Source organism: Procambarus clarkii, chromosome 15 (genome assembly GCF_040958095.1).
Source record: "Procambarus clarkii isolate CNS0578487 chromosome 15, FALCON_Pclarkii_2.0, whole genome shotgun sequence".
NCBI classification, from domain to species: Eukaryota; Metazoa; Arthropoda; class Malacostraca; order Decapoda; family Cambaridae; genus Procambarus; species Procambarus clarkii.
Window position 1 is genome coordinate 49,782,874 of NC_091164.1, and position 26,453 is coordinate 49,809,326.

Genomic DNA, 26,453 nt, shown 5'->3' on the forward strand with positions numbered 1-26,453 from the left:
ATCACCCGAAGGCAGCTAAGTACACAGTGACCTAAATGTGATTGAAAAACCCAACAAGACCAACCCGTAATTCTCTCAATTCGACCTCACTAGTGTTGCTTCCTGGAGCTAAGAAGCTGTACCCGACGTTCACAGCTGCCTATCAACGAGTCTTCCCTATTTGTTCCTGCCTACATTTATCCTGCTACCATGCATAACAAGACCGGTAAGGCCCTTAAGAAAGAAAGCACACCAAACAGGAATAACCCTACTAGCCAGGCTAGCAACATGATTAGTTCAGCTATCTTCCCCTCGGTGGCCGCCGTGGGGGGTACCGACTCTCCCCCCGTCAACAATAACAAACAATCTCAGCTGGGCGCAGCGCCGTCTCCGACACGGGCCATGCAACAATTAGGTAGCCATATGGACCAACTTAAACGAGCTGCTGCCCCTTGTTCTGACTTCAGGCGCTTTGCTGATAACCCTTGGCTCAAGTTATTAACTCAAGTACATGAAGATCAAATGACAGTAATCAAAGAGCAGTCGGCCTTAATAATGAACCTGCAAGGCTCATTATTATCTTTGCAGAATGAAGTTGTAGACTTACACAAGAACAATCAAGATCTAGCTACCAAAGTCGTCAACCTCGAACAAGAATTAAGCATTCTCAAGAACACAGTTACAAACTTTAATCCAGATGCAACCACTAAAAAACAGGAAGAAATATTGCAACAGTTTGAGAACCATCTGAACAACCTACAACAACAACACACTGTTACCCAAGACGAGACAGACCAACATAAACTACTTGAGTCTGTAATTATTTCTTCACGTGATTTTCCCCAAGAAACTGATGGTGAAGACTGTGCTGCCATCGTGATCAAAGTATTGCACGATAAGTTAAGTTATTCGATCCAAAAAAATGACATCAAAGCAGCTTATAGAGTGGGTACCAAATCATCTGGTACTAATAATAGGCGAATTCGATTAAAATTAGATAGCTGCTCCCGCAAGACTGATCTTATCTCATCTGCAGTTGCTAGTAAATCTACTGTTTATGTGAATGAATGTCTGACCAGATGCAGGCAAAATCTCTTTTTTAAACTGCGTGGCTTCAGCAAAAATTCCCCTACAATTAAACACTGTTTTGTGCGAGATGGTAAAATTTATTTATTTATTTATTTATGCATATACAAGAATGTACATAAGGAATGTGAGGATACAATTATGGTAATTATAGTCTTGTAAAGCCACTAGCACGCGCAGCGTTTCGGGCAGGTTCTTAATCTAAGAAAATTTTAAGGAGGTAAATACTTGCAAAATTTATAGACAAAAAAATGATAACATTACATGGAATGAAAAAAAAAAAAGATGAGAGAAAATTATAGGTACAGTATATTAAAGCACATAGGTAGCTATGATTGATTGCAATGACAGCTTAAAATGGTAGTTGACAACAAATTGGTAGGCACAATACAGCAGAAACAATATAAGATTGATTGCAATGACAGCTTGAATGGTAGTTGACAAAAATTGGTAGTCACAATACAGCATATGGCTAGCACATAAAAGAAGACAGCAATGAACACAATGATAAGGTTGTTTGATATTACATAAAAATTAGGAGAGTGAGTAACACTAGGTACAGAGCAAATTTAAAGCTCAGTGTAGGAAACTAAATAGATGAAGTTAGGTACTTTTTGGTTTTGCTTTTAAATAAGGCAAAAGTTTTACAGTTTTTCAATTCACTAGGGAGTGAGTTCCATAGACTAGGTCCCTTAATTTGCATAGAGTGTTTACACAGATTAAGTTTGACCCTGGGGATATCAAAGAGATATTTATTTCTGGTGTGGTGATAATGGGTCCTATTACATCTGTCCAGGGAGAGTTTCAGAGCATGGTTTGCATTTAAGAACAGGGTTTTGTAAATGTAGTTGACACAAGAGAATGTGTGGAGGGAGTTAATATTTAGCAAGTTTAGAGATTTAAACAAGGGAGCTGAGTGTTGTCTGAAAGCAGAGTTAGTTATTATTCTGATAGCAGATTTTTGCTGTGTGATGATGGGCTTAAGGTGGTTTGCAGTGGTAGACCCCCATGCACAGATACCATAATTTAGATAGGGGTAGATTAGTGCATAATATAGTGAGAGGAGAGCAGAGTTAGGAACATAATATCTGATTTTGGAGAGTATACCAACTGTCTTAGAGACTTTCTTAGTTATGTGTTGAATGTGGGTGCTGAAGTTGAGTCTCTTGTCTAGGAATAGGCCAAGAAACTTGCCATCATTTTTATTACTGATGTTAATGTTGTCTATCTGTAGCTGAATTGCATTTGATGATTTGCTTCCAAATAAGATGTAGTAAGTCTTTTCGATGTTTAATGTTAGTTTGTTCGTTGACATCCATAAGTGGACTTTTTTTAATTCATTATTCACAACATTATTTAGTGTATGTGGGTTGAGGTTTGAGTAGATAAGGGTAGTATCGTCAGCAAACAATATAGGTTTGAGAATATTAGAGACATTAGGCAGATCGTTTATATATATAAGAAATAGAAGAGGTCCTAAGATGCTGCCCTGTGGCACTCCAACGGTAATTGGTAGAGTGGAAGAAGTTGTATCATTGATGGTTACATATTGGTGTCTGTCACTAAGATAGGATCGGATGTAGTCAAGGGCAAGGCCTCGGATTCCATAATGCTGGAGTTTAAGTAAGAGGTAGTTGTGATTAACAGTATCAAAGGCTTTTCTTAGGTCAATGAAGAGTCCAATCGGAAACTCATTTTTGTCAAGGGCTGAGTAGATAATGTCAAGGAGACTAATGATTGCATCATTGGTACTCTTTTGGGACCGGAAGCCAAACTGGCAGGGGCTGAGTATGTCGAATTTTACGAGGTAGGAATAGAGCTGTTAGTAAATAATTTTTTCATAAATTTTTGATAGAATGGGTAGATTTGATATTGGTCTATAATTGTTTATGTCCGCCAGATTGCCTCCTTTATGGACTGGCGTTACTCTTGCTTTTTTGAGGATATCAGGGAAGGTGTGACACTCTATAGATTTGTTGAACAGTATTATAGTTGAACAGTATTATATGAACAGTATGTTGAATTATAGCTAGGAGGACTGACACTGGAAAAACCTATTCAATAACCACAGAAGCTCACCTTAATTCTTTCCTCAGTGACTGTGGGATATCTGCTGTATAGCCTGAATTCAAATTATAATCTCATTTAACTACCTTTGTGTACTCTAGCTCTGCCTTTCCCTTCAAAAGGTTTTAACTTTAGTTAAAAAAAAAAAAAAAAGAATAATGTCATCTTTATTATTGTCTTTTTTTTTCTTTTTACTCCCATGTTCCATAGTACACTGGCTTTGCCTGTGTCCTCTAGTATTAACCTTATTATCTAGTGTCCTGAGTGTATCTCTATTTAAACTACCTCAGTTTGTTTTAGTGTAACTTTAGTATTCAACTTTAGTGTACTTATAATAGTATAGTAAGCAAGCTTTTCATCTTATAGATTTCATAATTGTTTTTTTTTTACTTTTTTGGTCATCTATTGTTATTAATTATTTTAGTTAATTTTTTACAATCCTAGTTCCCATTAAGTTTTTTTTTCATTTTTACTTTAAATTACCATTAAGTTTATTTTACATTAGAATTTTTAATATATAAATAAATAAATAAATAAATAAATAAATATGTTTATTCAGGTAAGGTATATACATACAAGTGATGTTACATTAATGGATTGATATATAGATAGAGCTAGTACATACAATGCCTAAAGCCACTATTACGCAATGCGTTTCGGGCAAGAAAAACATTAATATCTAGAACTTAATACTAATTGAGCATAAAGAATAAAAAGTGTTGAGAACAAATACAAATAAAGATAAAAAAAAGGGGGAACATGACTGAAAAAGCAGCACAAATACAATAGGTTGACAAACAGTGTTGATTAAAATATAAGAAAATAACAGACATGGGTTGACAATAGAGGAGTGAGGTAGGTTACAGGGAATTTATTAGGTAGTGTTTAGTTTTTATCTTAAACTGGTTGAGAGAGGTACAGTCTTTAACATGGTTGGGAAGGTCATTCCACATTCTGGGCCCCTTGATTTGCAGAGCATTTCTAGTTTGATTAAGTCGTACTCTAGGAATATCAAAACTGTATTTATTTCTGGTGTGGTGCTCATGGGTTCTGTTACAACCTTCTATGAAGCTTTTGAGATCAGGATTGGCATTATAGTTTAGCGTTTTATATATGTATAATACACATGAGAGAATGTGCAGTGACTTAATGTCTAACATATTCAGAGATTTGAGTAGGGGTACCGAGTGATGTCTGGGGCCAGAGTTGGATATTGTTCTAATAGCAGCTTTGTGTTGGGTAATTAGAGGACGTAAGTGATTTTGGGTAGTAGAACCCCAAGCACAAATACCATAGTTGAGATATGGATAGATAAGGGAGTAATAGAGAGTCACCAGGGCAGGGCGTGGTACATAATATCTGATCTTAGAAAGAATGCCCACAGTTTTTGAAACTTTTTTTGATATATTTAGAATGTGTCCCTGGAAATTCAGCTTGTGGTCAATGAGAATGCCAAGGAATTTGCCATCTAATTTGTTAAAAATTTGGGTATTGTTTATTTTGAGGTTTATTTGACTAGAGGATTTATTGCCAAACAGAATATAGAAAGTTTTGTCAATGTTAAGGGTGAGTTTGTTGGCAGTTAGCCAAAGATGGACTTTATTTAGCTCAGTATTTACTGTGGCATTTAGAGCAAGAGGGTCAGGACTGGAGTAAATGAAGGTTGTGTGGTCAGCAAATAGAATTGGTTTGAGGTGTTGGGAGGCATTTGGAAGGTCATTAATGTAGATGAGAAAGAGGAGAGGGCCAAGTATGCTGCCCTGAGGAACACCAATGTTGATGGGTAGGGTGGGAGAAATTGTATTATTCACAGAAACATATTGGAGCCTGTCAGTAAGGTAGGATTCGAGGTATTGTAGGGAGTGTCCTCTGACTCCATAATGATGTAATTTAAGAAGAAGGTTTTGGTGGTTGACAGTATCAAAAGCTTTACGCAGGTCCACAAATAACCCAACAGGGAACTCCTTTTTATAAAGAGCTGTATGAATCGAGTTAAGAATACTAATAAGTGCATCGTTAGTGCTTTTTTTGGGTCTGAAGCCATATTGGCAAGGGCTAAGTATATTGAGTTTGGCTAGATATGAGTAAAGCTGCTTATAGATTAGTTTTTCAAAAATTTTTGACAAGTTTGGCAGGATTGATATAGGTCTGTAGTTGTTAACATCTGTGGGATCACCACATTTGTGGACAGGCGTTACTCTCGCTTTTTTTAGAATATCTGGAAAGGTTTGGAGTTCAAGTGACTTGTTGAAGAGCAAAGCAATAGCAGGGGCTAAAGATCTGGAGGCTTTTTTGTAAATTAAAGTTGGTATCTCCTCAAGGGCACCAGACTTGGTTTTAAGGGAAAGGATTATCTCATTGACGTCAGTGGAGTTAATAGGCTTTAGGTACAGAGACTGTGGATAGTTACCTGTAAGATAGTCCTTAATGTCAGTACTGATAGTCAGTACAGATAGTCAGTACAGATAATCTACTTTTCTCTTTGTTTTTTATTTTGTAATTTGCCATTCTTGCCTTGTTTTCCTGCAAACAGCCTTTTTATGCAGACAAGTATAGACCCAGAACTAAACCTCTTATCCACTATCTATGACAATCATCACTTCAATGATCTAAATTGCAGATATTTTACAGCACATGATGTAAACAATGTATTAACAGATAATCACAATATCTCTGTAATCAACTTGAACGTTAGATCCCTAGGTAAACACTTCGATGATGTTAGTGCCTTGATTGAAACTATTGACAACAAATTCTCTTTTATTATACTTACTGAAACGTGGTTGAAAGAGGATAATACTCAACTCTTTAACATGCCTAACTACTCGGCAATTCACAACTGTCGTCAAATGCAGAGAGGTGGTGGTACTGCTCTTTACTACCACCAAGACCTAACATGCTTAAAAATAATTAGAACTCGAGACTGCTGTGGGGAGTATATCTTCGCCAGTTTCAGAGTCAAGGGTGCCAAGTCTGTCCTGTCTGTGGGTGCAGTCTATAGAATTCCTAACACTGATGTGTCTGAATTCAACTTAAACCTTAGAAATCTAATACTAGATAACAGATTGAGCAAAAACCATCTAATTATCGCAGAGGACTTTAATATTGACCTCTGCGAGCCTGAACACCCTACTGCTGTTAGCTTCCTCAACTGTATGAATTCCTGCTTCCTCATACCCTTAATCACTAGATCAACTAGAATCACTGATAGTACTGCTACGACTCTAGATCACATCTGGACCAACATAACCTCTCCGCTTACTTCAGGTATAATCACCGATAGCACTACAGACCATTACCCCACATTTCTCTTAACCAACATTAGCAAACCACCTCTAGAGACAATGGAGTTAAGCTTTAGGCTGCACAATGAAACTGCTATAAACAATTTTATAACTGCTGCTGATAATGTCAACTGGGAGTCCGAGTTAGGTAACATTGGGGACATCAACCTAGCAGTGCAATCTTTTCTTCAAACAACTCTTAGCCTTTATAACACCCACTGTCCTATGCTTACAAAACAAGTCACAAGCAAAAGACTTAACAATCCTTGGCTTACAAAGGGAATACTTAAATCCATTAACAAAAAACACGACCTTGAGAAGAAGTATAGGCTAGGAACAGTCTCCAAAGAATTCTCAAAGAATTACTCGTTATTGCTATCTAAAATAATTAGACGAGCCAAAACTAAATACTATGAAGATAAATTTACCCAAATAAAGAGCAACATTAAAAAAACTTGGAGCACAATTTCACAAATATTGGGATCAGAGAAGATTATAAATAACAAACCAACACTCCTTTCCAATAACGCTGGTCAGCTTTCAGCCTCTGATTCTACTATTGAGTTCAATAGGTTCTTCTCTTCCATTGGGTCATCCCTTGCAAATGATATTCAATCTTCCTGTACTGATGTTAAGGACTATCTTACAGGTAACTATCCACAATCTCTGTACCTAAAGCCTACTAGTTCCACTGATGTCAATGAAATAATCCTTTCCCTTAAAACCAAGTCTAGTGCCCTCGAGGAGATACCAACTTTAATTTACAAAAAAGCCTCCAGATCTCTAGCCTCTGCTATTGCATTGCTCTTCAACAAGTCACTTGAACTCCAAACCTTTCCTGACATTCTAAAAAAAGCAAGAGTAACCCCTGTCCACAAATGTGGTGATCTCACAGATGTTAACAACTACAGACCTATATCAATCCTGCCTAACTTGTCAAAAATATTCGAAAAACTAGTCTACAAGCAGCTTTACTCTTTTCTAGCCAAACACAATATACTTAGCTCTTGTCAATATGGCTTCAGACCCAAAAAAAGCACTAACGATGCACTTATTAGTATGATTAACTTAATTCACGCAGCTCTTGATAAAAAGGAGTTTCCTGTTGGGTTATTTGTGGACCTGCGTAAGGCTTTTGACACTGTCAACCATCAAAACCTTCTTCTTAAATTACATCATTATGGAGTCAGAGGACACTCACTGCAATACCTCAAATCTTATCTTACTGACAGGCTCCAGTTTGTTTCTGTGAATAATACAATTTCTCCCACCCTACCCATCAACATTGGTGTTCCTCAGGGCAGCATACTTGGCCCTCTCCTCTTTCTCATCTACATTAATGACCTTCCAAATGCCTCCCAACACCTCAAACCAATTCTATTTGCTGACGACACAACCTTCATTTACTCCAGTCCTGACCCCCTTGCTCTAAATGCCACAGTAAATACTGAGCTAGAGAAAGTCCATCTTTGGCTAACCGCCAACAAACTCACCCTTAACATTGACAAAACGTTTTATATTCTGTTTGGCAATAAATCCTCTAATCAGATAAATCTCAAAATAAACAATACCCAAATTTGTAACAAATTAGATGGCAAATTCCTTGGCGTTCTCGTCGACCACAAGCTGAATTTCCAGGGTCACATTCTAAATATATCAAAAAAAGTTTCAAAAACTGTTGGCATTCTTTCTAAGATCAGATATTATGTACCCCGCCCTGCCCTGGTTACTCTCTATTACTCCCTCATCTATCCATACCTCAACTATGGTATTTGTGCTTGGGGTTCTACTACCCAAAATCATTTACGTCCTCTTATTACCCAACACAGAGCTGCTATTAGGACAATATCCAACTCTGGCCCCAGACATCACTCGGTACCCTTACTCAAATCTCTGAATATGTTAGATATTAAGTCACTGCACATTCTCTCTTGTGTATTATACATATATAAAACGCTGAACTGTAATGCCAATCCTGACCTCAAAAGCTTCATTGAAGGTTGTAACAGAACCCATGAGCACCACACCAGAAATAAATACAGTTTTGATATTCCTAGACCTAGATTCAGGAAGCTCTGTGTATTTCTTCGTAAGTGGGTTTGCTACGAAGGTTCCTAAGTGCGCCCTAAGAAGATGCTTAGGTGCGATTCAATAAGGTATACTTAGGAAGAAAATTGTTGGTTCACCTGTGTGCCGATAGAGGTCACTACTGTGTTTCGTTTGGCCAATCAGAGAGCAGCAACATTCTTCATATTGAAGATTTAGCGCTGGCTTATCGGAGCTCTACTGCCTCCTATATACGTCGAATTTTCTTATAAAATTAGTATATTTCGAAGTAAAACAATGTTTTTTCAACTTCTACAGCCAGCACCGACATTGTAGTAAACAAATATGTTACATTTGTTGTTTACCTACGTAATTCTAAGAGATACTGTGTAGCTGTCCTTGTTGCTCGGAAGATGCGCTGACAATTATTGTATATATTTACTGAATTTACCCAAGGGCCACTAAATATCTAGTGACCTCGAAGAGGACAGAAAGCCGGCGGCTTGTTAAAGGGTCCGCCAATTGTCTTAATGATATTTTTTAGCTGGAATTTGGCATTTACGGCTTCAGCGGGTAGGCGGTTCCATGGATTTATAGCCCTCTTGGTGGAAAAAAAACATGTTTTCAGTCCTACTTGAGAGAACATACTCTCCAACACTATATCTGTGATTGTCCTGTTATCAGTGACTTCATACCAAATGGTATGAGGTATTTTGAGCTCTGTAATTACTTCATACACTCAGGAATATTGGAAGATATTCTTGTGCTGCACCCAGATTTTGCCAGTGGAGGCTAATAGATCAGCATTAAGTATTTTGTTCTCTCCTAATTCCATGTATGACTGGCCATCCTGTGAGGTGAGGATGTTGGGTGAGCTTGTAGCTGGTTTTTGATCTACACTGTGTGGTCCTTTAGACAGAATAGGGAAGCAGCACATTGCTGTGTATACCTAAACATCTTTAAAAATACATTGTTTGAGAGGAGTTTTGTAGAAACTGGTAAGAGTAATTATAATATAATGTTTCCATGATTCAGTGCTTACCTCTTGTGAAAATTGCTTAGAGTTGTTTAGTCAGAGTTGATTTGTTTTTTGTATTGAGGCTGGTATTTTCTAAATTGATTCCATGTACAGTATGTCTAACCATCCTGTGAGATGGGAGTATTAGATAAACTTATAGCTAGTTTTTTATCTACACTGTGTAATATTCCATATAGAATAGGGTAGCAGCACATTGCTGTGTATACCTAATCTTCTTAATAAAAAAAAAATCAGTAATAAAGATTTTAAATTATAGTTTGTATTATTACAAATACAGTACTGTATTATCCTTATTAAATCATGTTGACCATGGATCATTAAGATCTCATGTTGATATGTAATACAAGTCATATTTCTTTTGAACTGCTAATCCATGCTAATCATTCATTAAATTGTGCATTATGTCTCAATTTTTCACTTCCTTGGATATACTGTACAGTACAAAAAGATAGGATAAAAATAAACCAGTAATATTTCTTTCATTATATTTTTCATTTAAATAACTGCATCAATATTTTTACAGCTGACAGGATTTGTTTTCCCATACAGGTCCATTATTTGTTAAAAAAAATTTGGTTTATTGTTACACACAATGGTGCTACATAGCCTTCCCAGCTTGGTGCCTTCTTTTATTACTTACTGATTAAAAAATAAATAATAAATACATTTTATTCAGGAAAAGTACATACAGTTGATTTACAAACATAATGTTGGATTTATAGGCAGAGCTAGTACATACAATACCTAAAGCCACTAATACTCATAGCATTTCGGGCAAGGTGTGGGGGGAAAAAAACACAGACTAAAACTTAATAGTAATCGGGATTAGGTATAAATTGTGTTGAAAGAAGGAATAAAAAATACAAAAAGGGGGTTAACATAGCATAAATCAGCAATTGCACATGTTGGTGAACAGCGTTGTTTAAAAAATAGCAAGACATGGGTTGACATTTAGGAGGTAAGTTAGGTTACATGGAGTTAATTAGGCAGTACTTGGTTTAACTCTTAAACTGGTTGAGAGAGGTACAGCCTTTGACATGATTCGGGAGGTCATTCCACATTCTGGGTCCCTTGATTTGTAGAGCACTTCTAGTTTGGTTACACACAGCCAAATTGAGTAACAGGAAGAGGTCTTGGACACAAATTTGTTCCATGCTAAATGTAGAGGAATCAGCGGAGTATTCCTCAAATAAAATAAGTTGCCTCAGCTTATAAGGTAAATAAAATAAGCATTTCTCAAATAAGTAGCTGCCTCACCTCACTGCCTTACTGCTACATAGCCTTCCCGGCATGGTGCCTTCTTTTGATAATTACTTGTTCCACACCCAAATTGTATAACAGGAAGAGGTCTTGGACCCCTACTTCCCTCTCTCTTTTTTAATAGTCTATATAGTCATAAATATAGCTTTAAGTATTCAATGAATAAAGTTTTTGACATTTTTACCCTTTTCCTTACCTAACATCATTTGTGCAGCATATTTTTATTTTATGTCTCACCCAGATTTAATTTAAAAATAAAACCAAACTAAATAAATTAGAAATGGGTATGTATAGCTAAGGTACACCCTTACTACTAGGTGAACAGGGGCATTTGGTGATAGTAAATGATCCCATCAGGCAGGGCTCATCACCTTCTCTCATATTTCATGTTCACCAGTGTTTATTTACTTACAATACAATACAATACAATACAATACAATTTTATTTAGGTAAGGTACATACATACAATAAATTTTTACAAGGATTGGTAGACTTATAGGTAGAGCTAGTACATACAATGCCTAAAGCCAGTATTACGCAAAGCGTTTCGGGCATGATAAACTTAAATGACAAGCTTAATACTAATTGAGCATAATGAGTAGAATGAAAACAAGAAATGAAAACATAGATGAAAAAGCAGCACAAATACAATTATGTCGACAAACAGCGCTCTTTAAAGAAAAAAACAGACATTGGTTGACAATAGAAGGGTAAGGTAGGTTACAGGGAATTTATTAGGTATAGCTTCGCTTTTAACTTAAACTGGTTGAGAGAGGTACAGTCTTTAACATGGTTGGGAAGGTCATTCCACATTCTGGGCCCCTTGATTTGTAGAGCATTTCTAGTTTGATTAAGACGTACTCTAGAAATATCAAAACTGTATTTATTTCTGGTGTGATGCTCATGGATTCTGTTACAACCTTCTATGAAGCTTTTGAGATCAGGATTGGCATTATAGTTTAGCGTTTTATATATGTATACTACACATGAGAGAATGTGCAGTGACTTAATGTCTAACATATTCAGAGATTTGAGTAGGGGTACCGAGTGATGTCTGGGGCCAGAATTGGATATTGTCCTAATAGCAGCTTTGTGTTGAGTAATTAGAGGACGTAAGTGATTTTGGGTAGTAGAGCCCCAAGCACAAATACCATAGTTGAGATATGGATAGATAAGGGAGTAATAGAGAGTCACCAGGGCAGGGCGTGGTACATAATATCTGATCTTAGAAAGAATGCCCACAGTTTTTGAAACTTTTTTTGATATGTTTAGTATGTGTCCCTGGAAATTCAGCTTGTGGTCAATGAGAATGCCAAGGAATTTGCCATCTAATTTGTTACAAATTTGGGTATTGTTTATTTTGAGATTTATTTGATTAGAGGATATAACTTAATAACTACTGGTATAATATCTTGCTATTATAAAACTAATTCTACTATCATCAAACACATATTTACTTCAAGTTTCAAGCAGAGAATGCATATATAACTAACACGAAGGATTCCTCTTCACTAGATTCACCAGCTATAATATTTTGGTCATGTTCCAATATCATAAATCGATCCCAGTGTTATGTAGTAGAGAAAAAATGACATATCCAGTTTACGTAAAGCTACGAGTGGTTGAAACCCCACTTAAATCCCGGAATGAACTTACGAAGGTTTTTCCACTTAGGGTAGTTAATTGAATACGGACGTAGCTGCCACGAAGGCGCTAAGACGGAAAACGCTCTTAGCTAAGAGGAAAAACCTTCGTAGGTACCTTCCTGAATCCGGCCCCTGGAGTACGACTTAATCAAACTAGAAATGCTCTACAAATCAAGGGACCCAGAATGTGGAATGACCTTCCCAACCATGTTAAAGACTGTACCTCTCTCAACCAGTTTAAGATAAAAACTAAACACTACCTAATAAATTCCCTGTAACCTACCTCACTCCTCTATTGTCAACCCATGTCTGTAATTTTTTTTGTTTAATCAACAGTTTGTCAACCTATTGTATTTGTGCTGCTTTTTCAGTCATGTTCCCCCTTTTTTTTTTATCTTTATTTGTATTTGTTCTCAACACTTTTTATTCTTTATGCTCAATTAGTATTAAGTTCTAGATATTAATGTTTTTCTTGCCCGAAACGCATTGCGTAATAGTGGCTTTAGGCATTGTATGTACCAGCTCTATCTATATATCAATCCATTAATGTAACATCACTTGCATGTATGTATGTACCTTACCTGAATAAACATATTTATTTATATTTATTATTTATTTATTAGAACTGTGATATTAGTAGTATTCATAAATAAATGATATATTGTGTTTGATTGTCTAATCTTAGGAAAGGTCTTGTGGGCCTTAGATTTTTGAAGAAAAGGACGAGTGGAACACCTGGATGAACTTTGAGGAGTTCAGTGTTCCTCTCTTGAAAGACTGAGATTTCAATCTGTGTTTAAATTCGTGTTCTAGATGGAACACGTGTATGGCTAATGGAGAGCCAATGATCTTTGCTAGCTAGCTTTGCTGAAGGATTAAGGATATTGTATTTAGTTATATCAGTTCAGGGATAGGATATTTTTTTCTCAGATGTATTGGGCTGTCAACAGCATAGTCGAGAGTCATATCCCTGGATTTTTCATTTTTGTATTTATGATTATTACTAGACAACCTGCTGGTCGTCACTGATAATTAGATAGAATAGTTTTTGTTATTGTTGGAGGCTTTGGTTCAGATTGTTGATTATAGAGTAAGGAATTGGGATAAGAAACTGCGTGCTAAATATTTTAACACAAAGTTTCTTAAATACTTGAGCGAGGGAGTTGTAACAGCAATACAAGAAAGTATCTTACTGAAGTCAAACGCTTCTTTGGTAACATACAAGACTTATTCTCTGTTCTCAAGATTTAACATTAAAAGTTGGTAGTGACCCGACTTGCTAGGGAAGGCCCCCCCCCCCCAAAGGGATGTGAGCCCGTAGTGTTAGAAACGGGGACGCCACACCCCCCCCCCCCATGTCGAGTCGTCAAACTAGGAGAATTATGAAAGATATTACAGAATTAGGAGGAATTATCAATCATGGTTAAGCACTTATGTTAAAATTAACGTCAATTGAGAACAGAGAATAAGTCTTGTATGTTACCTAAGAAGCATTTGACTTCAGTAAGATTTGAATATATGAAAAAGTATTTCGTCATTGGAAAATTAGTACCCAGTCTAGTTTCCTAAATCATGTAATTAGTGAAATAGAAGTGCTACTGAATATTGTAATTAATCTGGCTCTTGTATCTAGATAAATCCCAATTGTTTTGGAATAATAAAGTCACCTTCAGTGACAAATACTGGATTTTAGTTAATAATCATTTTCAAAGATTAATCTGGCAACTAGCCTGGGTCAGCCTGTGAGAGGTCAGTGTGGAGAGGTTAGTTACTGTGTGTTGGAGGCTTCCTGGGGATCAACATCTCTCAGAGAGTAAGGCTGAACAACTGGCCTGTCTGTGGTGTTTAAGGTATCTGTCTCTGAAGTTTTAGTACAGTGTAGAGTCCACATCATTTTTGTATTCAGTATTCAGTTTAGGAAGTGTTCAGATAGAACGTTTGAAACTTACCATTATTTTCAGTGTTAATCTTTGCTGTAATAAATCTGTTATAGAATTTGTGGAGTTTAGTGGAATTTCCCCAACGATAATTTTTCATTGTTGTTGATCTTAATCACTAGACCTACTAGAATCACTGATAGCACTGCCACGACTCTAGATCACATCTGGACCAACATAACCTCTCCGCTTACTTCAGGTATAATCACCGATAGCACTACAGACCACTACCCCACATTTCTCTTAACTAACATTAGCACACCACCTCTAGAAACAAGGGAGTTAAGCTTTAGGCTGCACAATGAAACTGCTATAAACAATTTTATAACTGCTGCTGATAATGTCAACTGGGAGTCCGAGTTAGGTAACATAGGGGACATCAACCTAGCAGTGCAATCTTTTCTACAAACAACTCTTAGCCTTTATAACACCCACTGTCCTAGGCTTACAAAACAAGTCACAAGCAAAAGGCTTAACAATCCTTGGCTTACAAAGGGAATACTGAAATCCATTAACAAAAAACACGACCTTGAGAAGAAGTATAGGTTGGGAATTGTCTCCAAAGAATTCTCAAAGAATTACTCATTATTGCTATCTAAGATAATTAGACGAGCCAAAACTAAATACTACGAAGATAAATTTACTCAAATAAAGAGCAACATTAAACAAACTTGGAGCACAATTTCACAAATATTGGGATCAAAGAAATCATTAAATAACAAACCGACTCTCCTGTCTAATAACGATGGTCAGCTTTCAGCCTCTGATTCTGCTATTGAGTTCAATAGGTTCTTCTCTTCCATTGGTTCATCCCTTGCAAATGATATTCCATCTTCCAGTACTGACATTAAGGACTATCTTACAGGTAACTATCCACAGTCTCTGTACCTAAAGCCTATTAACTCCACTGACGTCAATGAGATAATCCTTTCCCTTAAAACCAAGTCTGGTGCCCTTGAGGAGATACCAACTTTAATTTACAAAAAAGCCTCCAGATCTTTAGCCCCTGCTATTGCTTTGCTCTTCAACAAGTCACTTGAACTCCAAACCTTTCCAGATATTCTAAAAAAAGCGAGAGTAACGCCTGTCCACAAATGTGGTGACCCCACAGATGTTAACAACTACAGACCTATATCAATCCTGCCAAACTTGTCAAAAAATTTTGAAAAACTTATATATAAGCAGCTTTACTCATATCTAGCCAAACTCAATATACTTAGCCCTTGCCAATATGGCTTCAGACCCAAAAAAAGCACTAACGATGCACTTATTAGTATGCTTAACTCGATTCATACAGCTCTTGATAAAAAGGAGTTCCCTGTTGGGTTATTTGTGGACCTGCGTAAAGCTTTTGATACTGTCAACCACCATAACCTTCTTAAATTACATCATTATGGAGTCAGAGGACACTCCCTACAATACCTCGAGTCCTACCTTACTGACAGGGTCCAATATGTTTCTGTGAATAATACAATTTCTCCCACCCTACCCATCAACATTGGTGTTCCTCAGGGCAGCATACTTGGCCCTCTCCTCTTTCTCATCTACATTAATGACCTTCCAAATGCCTCCCAACACCTCAAACCAATTCTATTTGCTGACGACACAACCTTCATTTACTCCAGTCCTGACCCTCTTGCTCTAAATGCCACAGTAAATACTGAGCTAAATAAAGTCCATCTTTGGCTAACTGCCAACAAACTCACCCTTAACATTGACAAAACTTTCTATATTCTGTTTGGCAATAAATCCTCTAATCAAATAAATCTCAAAATAAACAATACCCAAATTTGTAACAAATTAGATGGCAAATTCCTTGGCATTCTCATTGACCACAAGCTGAATTTCCAGGGACACATTCTAAATATATCAAAACAAGTTTAAAAAACTGTGGGCATTCTTTCTAAGATCAGATATTATGTACCACGCCCTGCCCTGGTGACTCTCTATTACTCCCTTATCTATCCTTATCTCAACTATGGTATTTCTGCTTGGGGTTCTACTACCCAAAATCACTTACGTCCTCTAATTACCCAACACAAAGCTGCTATTAGAACAATATCCAACTCTGGCCCCAGACATCACTCGGTACCCCTACTCAAATCTCTGAATATGTTAGATATTAAGTCACTGCACATTCTCTCATGTGTATTATACATATATAAAACGCTAAACTATAATGCCAATCCTGTTCTTAAAAGCTTCATAGAAGGTTGTAACAGAACCCATGAGCACCACACCAGAAATAAATACAGTTTTGATATTCCTAGAGTACGTCTTAATCAAACTAGAAATGCTCTGCAAATCAAGGGGCCCAGAATGTGGAATGACCTTCCCAACCATGTTAAAGACTGTACCTCTCTCAACCAGTTTAAGATAAAAACTAAACACTACCTAATACATTCCTTGTAATCTACCTCACTCCTCTATTGTCAACCCATGTCTGTTATTTTTTTTTTTTTTTTTTTTTTTTTTATCAACACTGTCAACCTATTGTATTTGTGCTGCTTTTCAGTCATGTTCCCCCTTTTTTTATCTTTATTTGTATTTGTTCTCAACACTTTTTATTCTTTATGCTCAATTAGTATTAAGTTCTAGATATTAATGTTTTTCTTGCCCGAAACGCATTGCGTAATAGTGGCTTTAGGCATTGTATGTACTAGCTCTATCTATATATCAATCCATTAATGTAACATCACTTGTATGTATATACCTTACCTGAATAAACATCTGATCTGAATCTTAAGTCCCCGTGTTTGAAACTTGGGTTCCCCCTGTAAGCCTGCTGCTGCTTTAGATTCAGCTACTTACAACAAAAGTTCCAAAGTAGCACGGGCTATGGTGAGCCCGTAACGGACTTACTGGCACAGGAGCGGGGCTATAACTGCCCTGTAAGCCAGCAAGCATTTATTTAATACCAAAGATAGTCCCTTTGTACTTAGATTTAATTCCTACACTAACGTCGAAATCTTATCCCATCCTTTTTCGATAACTGGGGATCCATTTTCGGGGTTTATGCCTAGTTGAGGGTATCCTGCTCCACCGTCAATTGAGGAAACTAATCAGTGGGTAGCAGGTGGTGGCGGAGAACTTCAGAGTTGCAGTATAACATAGAAGGGTACAGTATCCTCCAGTCGTGACATCTAAACTGTCAAATGTTTAGATCTTGACGAGGTGAACTTTTAGGCTACACAGCACATACTCCAGGGGCCGGATTCAGGAAGGTACTTGGTTCCTGTATATAGTTTTACTTAGTAACGACCAGCATTTAACCAGGAAAGTGAGGGTTAAAGGCTAGCCCCCCTTACACCAGTAGTACAGTCCAGGGTCCCGGTAGTACAGTCCAGGGTCCCGGTAGTACAGTCCAGGGTCCCGGTAGTACAGTCCAGGGTCCCGGTAGTACAGTCCAGGGTCCCGGTAGTACAGTCCAGGGTCCCGGTAGTACAGTCCAGGGTCCCGGTAGTACAGTCCAGGGTCCCGGTAGTACAGTCCAGGGTCCCGGTAGTACAGTCCAGGGTCCCGGTAGTACAGTCCAGGGTCCCGGTAGTACAGTCCAGGGTCCCGGTAGTACAGTCCAGGGTCCTGGTAGTACAGTCCAGGGTCCCGGTAGTAGAGTCCATCACAAGTCAACAATTTGGACGATGTCAGTCCGGACACTTTCTTCAAAAGGTCAGATGTAATACGAACGAGGAGCAACGGGTTCAAGCTCAACAAGCCACAATGTAGGACAGAAAACAGGAGAGGCTTCTTCACCCGTATGGTTGTAAACCTGTGGAACAGCTTACCCGCCAAGGAGTAGGTAAGATAAACACCAAAACTCTACTGGGGTTTAAAATACAGATAGAAAAGATCATCCAGGCAAATGGGTAGGACCTTTGACAAGCCGCCAACTTCCTGTCCTCGTTGAGGCCACCAGTATTAGTGGCTCTCAGGTTAAACGTCATCAAAGATCAGTAACCAAAGAAAATGGGAAGAGCGACGTGGCGAGTAAGCGAGCGAGCGAGTGACGTCATCACAACAAAGGTTGCTATAGACGTCTCCAGGACTCGTGAGGTTCGCCTGTCGTAAAGACCTGTGTCCACAATACCCGCCAAATTGTCCCTCCCACAGTACTCTCAGGACACTTATGGCAGTGTAAGTGTGTGGTGAGGCCACACCACTGAAGACATTGAGGATATACCACGAGAGAGACAAAACTGTTGAAGGAAGGAGTCACTGGCTCCACCTGACCACCTTGTTCCTCGCACTCTCATCATTCTCAGTAAGTACTTGAGTACTTTCTGCTCCACCATTGTCTTACACCCCAGCATGCAATTGTTGGGGTGTGGACATTGACCTATGGCAGTGTTGGGGTGTGGACATTGGCCTATGGCAGTGTTGGGGTGTGGACATTGGCCTATCGAATATGATAATTTTTATAATAATAATAGAGAAAATCCACTGGGACACTGTGGTGTTGCAAACCCACGACCAAGGCATTGCCATCTGTATACTCTACCACTGTACCACCACTGACTTCCTAAAAGTCTTAAAATCAGATTTCTACTGATATCACAGGAAGTCCTGAAGCCAGTCCAAGTTTTACGTAAGGCCCCTAAGCACTCAGGTGAAGGGGTTAAGTATTGTAGTTGAACACCGTATGCCCATCTTCAGATACACAGAAAATCGCACTAAGGAGATGTAAATAAATAAATAAATAAATATGTTTATTCAGGTAAGGTACATACATACAAGTGATGTTACATTAATGGATTGATATATAGATAGAGCTAGTACATACAATGCCTAAAGCCACTATTATGCAATGCGTTTCGGGCAAGAAAAACATTAATATCTAGAACTAATACTAATTGAGCATAAAGAATAAAAAGTGTTGAGAACAAATACAAATAAAGATAAAAAAAAAAAAGGGGGAACATGACTGAAAAAGCAGCACAAATACAATAGGTTGACAAAAAGTGTTGATTAAAAAAAAATAACAGACATGGGTTGACAATAGAGGAGTGAGGTAGGTTACAGGGAATTTATTAGGTAGTGTTTAGTTTTTATCTTAAACTGGTTGAGAGAGGTACAGTCTTTAACATGGTTGGGAAGGTCATTCCACATTCTGGGTCCCTTGATTTGTAGAGCATTTCTAGTTTGATTAAGTCGTACTCTAGGAATATCAAAACTGTATTTATTTCTGGTGTGGTGCTCATGGGTTCTGTTACAACCTTCAATGAAGCTTTTGAGGTCAGGATTGGCATTACAGTTCAGCGTTTTATATATGTATAATACACAAGAGAGAATGTGCAATGACTTAATATCTAACATATTCAGAGATTTGAGTAAGGGTACCGAGTGATGTCTGGGGCCAGAGTTGGATATTGTCCTAATAGCAGCTTTGTGTTGGGTAATTAGAGGACGTAAATGATTTTGGGTAGTAGAACCCCAAGCACAAATACCATAGTTGAGGTATGGATTGATGAGGGAGTAATAGAGAGTAACCAGGGCAGGGCGGGGTACATAATATCTGATCTTAGAAAGAATGCCAACAGTTTTTGAAACTTTTTTTGATATATTTAGAATGTGTCCCTGGAAATTCAGCTTGTGGTCGATGAGAACGCCAAGGAACTTGCCATCTAATTTGTTACAAATTTGGGTATTATTTATTTTGAGATTTATCTGATTAGAGGATTTATTGCCAAACAGAATATAAAACGTTTTGTCAATGTTAAGGGTGAGTTTGTTGGCAGTTAGCCAAAGATGGACTTTCTCTAGCTCAGTATTTACTGTGGCATTTAGAGCAAGGGGGTCAGGACTGAAGTAAATGAAGGTTGTGTCGTCAGCAATAGGTTTGAGGTGTTGGGAGGCATTTGGAAGGTCATTAATGTAGATGAGAAAGAGGAGAGGGCCAAGTATGCTGCCCTGAGGAACATCAATGTTGATGGGTAGGGTGGGAGAAATTGAATTATTCAGAGAAACATACTGGAGCCTGTCAGTAAGATAAGATTTGAGGTATTGCAGGGAGTGTCGTCTGACTCCATAATGATATAATTTAAGAAGAAGGTTTTGATGGTTGACAGTGTCAAAAGCCTTACGCAGGTCCACAAATAACCCAACAGGAAACTCCTTTTTATCAAGAGCTGCGTGAATTAAGTTAATCATACTAATAAGTGCATCGTTAGTGCTTTTTTTGGGTCTGAAGCCATATTGACAAGAGCTAAGTATATTGTGTTTGGCTAGAAAAGAGTAAAGCTGCTTGTAGATTAGTTTTTCGAATATTTTTGACAAGTTAGGCAGGATTGATATAGGTCTGTAGTTGTTAACATCTGTGAGATCACCACATTTGTGGACAGGGGTTGCTCTTGCTTTTTTTAGAATGTCAGGAAAGGTTTGGAGTTCAAGTGACTTGTTGAAGAGCAATGCAATAGCAGGGGCTAGAGATTGGAGGCTTTTTTGTAAATTAAAGTTGGTATCTCCTCGAGGGCACTAGACTTGGTTTTAAGGGAAAGGATTATTTCATTGACATCAGTGGAACTAGTAGGCTTTAGGTACAGAGACTGTGGATAGTTACTGTAAGACAGTCCTTAACATCAGTACAGGAAGATGGAATATCATTTGCAAGGGATGACCCAATGGAAGAGAAGAACCTATTGAACTCAATAGCAGAATCAGAGGCTGAAAGCTGACCAACGTTATTGGAAAGGAGTGTTGGTTTGTTATTTAAAATCTTCTTTGATCCCAATATTTGTGAAATTGTGCTCCAAGTTTTCTTAATGTTGCTCTTTATTTGGGTAAATTTATCTTCATAGAATTTAGTTTTGGCTCGTCTAATTATTTTAGATAGCAATAACGAGTAATTCTTTGAGACTGTTCCTAGCCTATACTTCTTCTCAAGGTCGTGTTTTTTGTTAATGGATTTAAGTATTCCCTTAGTAAGCCAAGGATTGTTAAGCCTTTTGCTTGTGACTTGTTTTGTAAGCATAGGACAGTGGGTGTTATAAAGGCTAAGAGTTGTTTGTAGAAAAGATTGCACTGCTAGGTTGATGTCCCCTATGTTACCTAACTCGGACTCCCAGTTGACATTATCAGCAGCAGTTATAAAATTGTTTATAGCAGTTTCATTGTGCAGCCTAAAGCTTAACTCCCTTGTCTCTAGAGGTGGTTTGCTAATGTTAGTTAAGAGAAATGTGGGGTAATGGTTTGTAGTGCTATCGGTGATTATACCTGAAGTAAGCGGAGAGGTTATGTTGGTCCAGATGTGATCTAGAGTCGTAGCAGTACTATCAGTGATTCTAGTTGATCTAGTGATTAAGGGTATGAGGAAGCAGGAATTCATACAGTTGAGGAAGCTAACAGCAGTAGGGTGTTCAGGCTCGCAGAGGTCAATATTAAAGTCCCCTGCGATAATTAGATGGTTTTTGTTCAATCTGTTATCTAGTATTAGATTTCTAAGGTTTGAGTTGAATTCAGACACATCAGTGTTAGGAATTCTATAGATTGCTCCCACAGACAGGACAGACTCGGCACCCTTGACTCTGAAACTGGGGAACATATACTCCCCACAGCAGTCTCTAGTTCTAATTATTTTTTAAGCATGTTAGTTCTTGGTGGTAGTAAAGAGCAGTACCACCACCTCTCTGCATTTGACGACAGTTGTGAATTGCCGAGTAGTTAGGCATGTTAAAGAGTTGAGTATTATCCTCTTTCAACCACGTTTCAGTAAGTATAATAAGAGAATTTGTTGTCAATAGTTTCAATCAAGGCACTAACATCATCGAAGTGTTTACCTAGGGATCTAACGTTCAAGTTGATTACAGAGATATTGTGATTATCTGTTAATACATTGTTTACATCATGTGCTGTAAAATATCTGCAATTTTGATCATTGAAGTGATGATTGTCATAGATAGTGGATAAGAGGTTTAGTTCTGGGTCTATACTTGTCTGCATAAAAAGGCTGTTTGCAGGAAAACAAGGCAAGAATGGCAAATTACAAAATAGAAAACAAAGAAAAAAGTAGATTAAAAATTCTAAAGTAAAATAAACTTAATGGTAATTTTAAGTAAAAAGAAAAAAAACTTAATGGGAACTAGGAATGTAAAAAATTAACTAGAATAATTAATAACAATAGATGACCAAAACAGTAAAAAAACAATTATGAAATCTATAAGATGAAAAGCATGCTTACTATACTATTATAAGTACACTATAGTTGAATACTAAAGTTACACTAAAACAAACTGAGGTAGTTTAAATAGAGATACACTCAGGAACACTGGATAATGAAGTTAATACTAGAGGACACAGGCAAAGCCAGTGTACTATGGAACATGGGAGTAAAAAGAAAAAAAGACAATAATAAAGATGACAATATTCTTTTTTTTTTTAACTAAAGTTAAAACCTTTTGAAGGGAAAGGCAGAGCTAGAGTACACAAAGGTAGTTAAATGAGATTATAATTTGAATTCAGGCTATACAGCAGATATCCCACAGTCATTGAGGAAAGAATTAAGGTGAGCTTCTGTGGTTATTGAATAGGTTTTTCCAGTGTCAGTCCTCCTAGCTATAATTTTACCATCTCGCACAAAACAGTGTTTAATTGTAGGGGAATTTTTGCAGAAGCCACGCAGTTTAAAAAAGAGATTTTGCCTGCACCTGGTCAGACATTCATTCACATAAATAGTGGATTTACTAGCAACTGCAGATGAGATAAGATCAGTCTTGCGGGAGCAGCTATCTAATTTTAAACGAATTCGCCTGTTATTAGTACCAGATGATTTGGTACCCACTCTATAAGCTGCTTTGATGTACATCAATGTACATCAATGAACGGTCCACTGGGGCTGTGAGGTGACGCAAACATTGCAGGTTCGCATCGCCTCACAACCCGAGTGAATTTTCTCATTGATGTATATCACGTTAGTGTGATTTTATGTGTATAAATAATAATATTAAAAATATTATTATTATTCAAAAGATTGTGTTCAAAGAACATAAAAGTAATAAATGAATATTGCTTTACCATTGTGATCATTGCTGTCTTCTTATATGTGCTATCAAGCTGCTGTATGGTGTCTGTTAATCTTGTTTAAATTAACAATCAAGTTGTCAATGTAATCAACCAGAGCTTTAATATACCAATGTGCTTTAATATACTTACTATTCTCTCTCATCTCATTTTTTTCCTTGCAATGTATCTGTTATCATTTTATTAATTCTGCTAGAATTTACCTACTTAAAATTATCTGTTAGGTAATAGTTAGATAATGACCTGCCCGAAACACTGCGCGTACTAGTGGCTTTACAAGATTGTAAATACTATGCTATGTATTCTCAAACACAATGTACCTTCTTGTATATAAATTAAATAAATAAATAAATCCACAAGGGCCGTGAAGAGGGTTCGAACCTACATCAGAGAAGATCCCAGACGCTCCTTAACCACTTAACTGCGCCAACCGAGAATACGCGATTTGCCAACCGAGAAAGCTCGTTTTGATTTTTTCGTACCCATTCTAAATGTGTGCGAGGTTGGTTGTGTACGAAATGAACTCTTAGGACCTCCAGTGAGAGGTAGCCATCTAGGAAAAAATTCCCCTTATGCCCTAGGGCTACTGGCTGGGCTAGTACCGAGTGGCACACGCGCCTCTGGCTCCCAAACACCTGTCCGACGCAAGTTGAAAGATCGTGCTTTGTCGGTGAAATTCAATCCTTAATGTTTGAAGAATATAAGGGTCATAATATTGGTGAAGCTAGACGCAATAGGACCTAACACAAAGATCAGATGCAAGTGTTACAGCACCTATGAGGACGATACAGCGAGCGTATCCAGTTGTAGCTCTGAGCGCCACCCTTGCCCATCTATGCTATCTCCAATTTATTTAGATGATACATAGATGAATCGTTTTCTGCATTCAGTGATGATGCATCTGATACAAGTAGCATAGATGAGCAGTGTTGGCGGCTTCCATGGTGGTGTTTTCCATAGATATTTTCAAGAATAGCTGAATCTCTTCCAGACTGACAGACACTCTTTGAGGCTGGCTGAATCTCTTCCTGTGTGGAACCTTACAAGGCGATCTTTTCACGACTACCTTACAAATTGATCTTTTCCTGTAATCTTTTCAAGACTACCTTACATTTTACAAGCTTGGCTACATACTACCTACAGGTACTAATGCCAAGGGTGTACATGAGTGCGTTATTTGCACACACACAGAACAAAGAAACAGGAAGCGAAATTCTATCTGTACCTGGTGCAACGAGAGCGAAGTCGCACTGTGTACCCTGGACTACTTCGTTGATTATTACTCACTTCCGAAGTACTGAGTGTGTAATACAGTGTGTTACTGTGTAATGTGTGAAACTGTACATATTGTAATTTTAGTGAATTTTTAACACGTAATATTGCGACAATAAACATTTATTGTTGACACATTACTGACACATGTATCACAGTTTCATGGAACATTATGAACATTCTGCTGTATACATATTGTAAAGGATGCAAATATGCATCATATACGATAAAAAAACAAACAAATAAAACCAAATTGGAAATACATAAAACAGATAATTGAAAATATATTTGTGCCAACATCTGGTGCTTGAATGGCCCGCGAGACTGTGTCTGGGCGTGTCACGCACAGGCGACCAGCCCCTGATGACATCACAGCGCACCTTGTCCACGTCCCCAGAGCCAAAGTAAGTGGAATTTGGTATTTATTTTTACATAGATACTGTGAGAGTTTTAAGTGGTGGAATAAATGAAATTGGTATAAGGAATTGAGCTCGGAAAATTTCTAAGAATTTTCTTTATTCTTTAACCTTTATTCCTGTCGTGATATTCAATTAGGTCGCCTGAGGAAGGACTTGCTTAGCTAACACACCAGTGTAGTAAACAGCTCATTCCTCACTTTGGGACCATGTATGAACAATTGACTAGGCGCGAGCAAACGCCAAGACCCCAATAAAAATTGAAATCCCCTCCACTTGGTCGTCGACCTTCGCCAATTGCCGAAGCGAATCTAACGAGTAGGTCCTGGGCTCACAACAATAATTTGTGTTGTGCCGTATATTTGGTCCAAAACTCAGAATCGGTCTCAATTTTATTAGTCGAGTGTGAAGAACACCTGCATAACAATAATAATGTGTGGGGTGTAACGAAAAGACAGTATTAACCATAACAACTTAGTTTATTCAATAAAGTACTAACTACTACAACAAAACAAAAAGAAATGTCAATGACGTTACTCGAAATCCTTCCTGTGACACTATCAATGACAGCTAGACACCAGCCCCTCGGACTGCATAATGAACTAACTCGAATATAAGCGTGAACACAGGCATCAATCAAGAAACAAGAACTAACAGATCTATAATCACAATTACAACAAATGACACAGTGAGTTTTGAAACACGTCTCCAGTAACCTCCTAACTGTTCTACGCCTCAGTGCAGTCTACACCTGCAATGGCGGATGCAATGCAATCAAATCTGTAGTCTTTCAATGACAACAATAACTAATGGGTTTACTGGCAACTCCAGCAACCCTTCCTCAAATTAATCCTTATGTTAACACTCCGTGCCACAGACGATCAACAATCAATAACAATTGATTTACGTTAATAACACAATAACATTTACGTTAATAACAAAATAACATTTACGTTAATTTAATAACTCTTACAACTGTCACTAGTAACGCAGAAATTACACAACTCTACCTGTCGAGCATTCAGTGAGAAAATTCCATTAATTAATCCCTGTACTACCAGACAGCTGATTAATCTCTTTACTAGTTACGTTAATTTACGTTAATCAGTTACTAATCACTCAGCGATGGTAAACTCTGATTTACAATGTCCAAAGTGCTAAGAGAACGGTAATCACTCATGATTACCTTTAGAGTAATTAATTATTATCCTCAAGATCAATAATTAAACAATAAAAATATGCAACCTTTCACACTGGCTCAGCAATTTACATTAAGGTATGAATTCCGTCTAAGCCTTCCATACTCAGACCAATTCAGGTGGCTAATAACAGTAATTAGCTCCACGTTTACGTTATTCTAAAATGACGTTACTCCTCCCACGAGTCAATCAAGTGCCGGTACTTCCGAA

The 26,453-nt window shown here is 37.6% G+C and overlaps 1 protein-coding gene across 1 annotated transcript in view; it reads left to right on the forward strand.

Annotated features, from left to right (window-relative positions):
- Positions 1-18,389: 18,389 nt before the first annotated feature.
- LOC138365096 (uncharacterized) overlaps positions 18,390-26,453 on the forward strand; it is a 103,641-nt gene continuing 95,577 nt past the window's right edge. The window contains exon 1 of the mRNA XM_069325209.1: positions 18,390-18,605. The gene's annotated coding sequence lies outside the window, so the exon portion shown is untranslated. The remainder of the gene's footprint in view (positions 18,606-26,453) is intronic.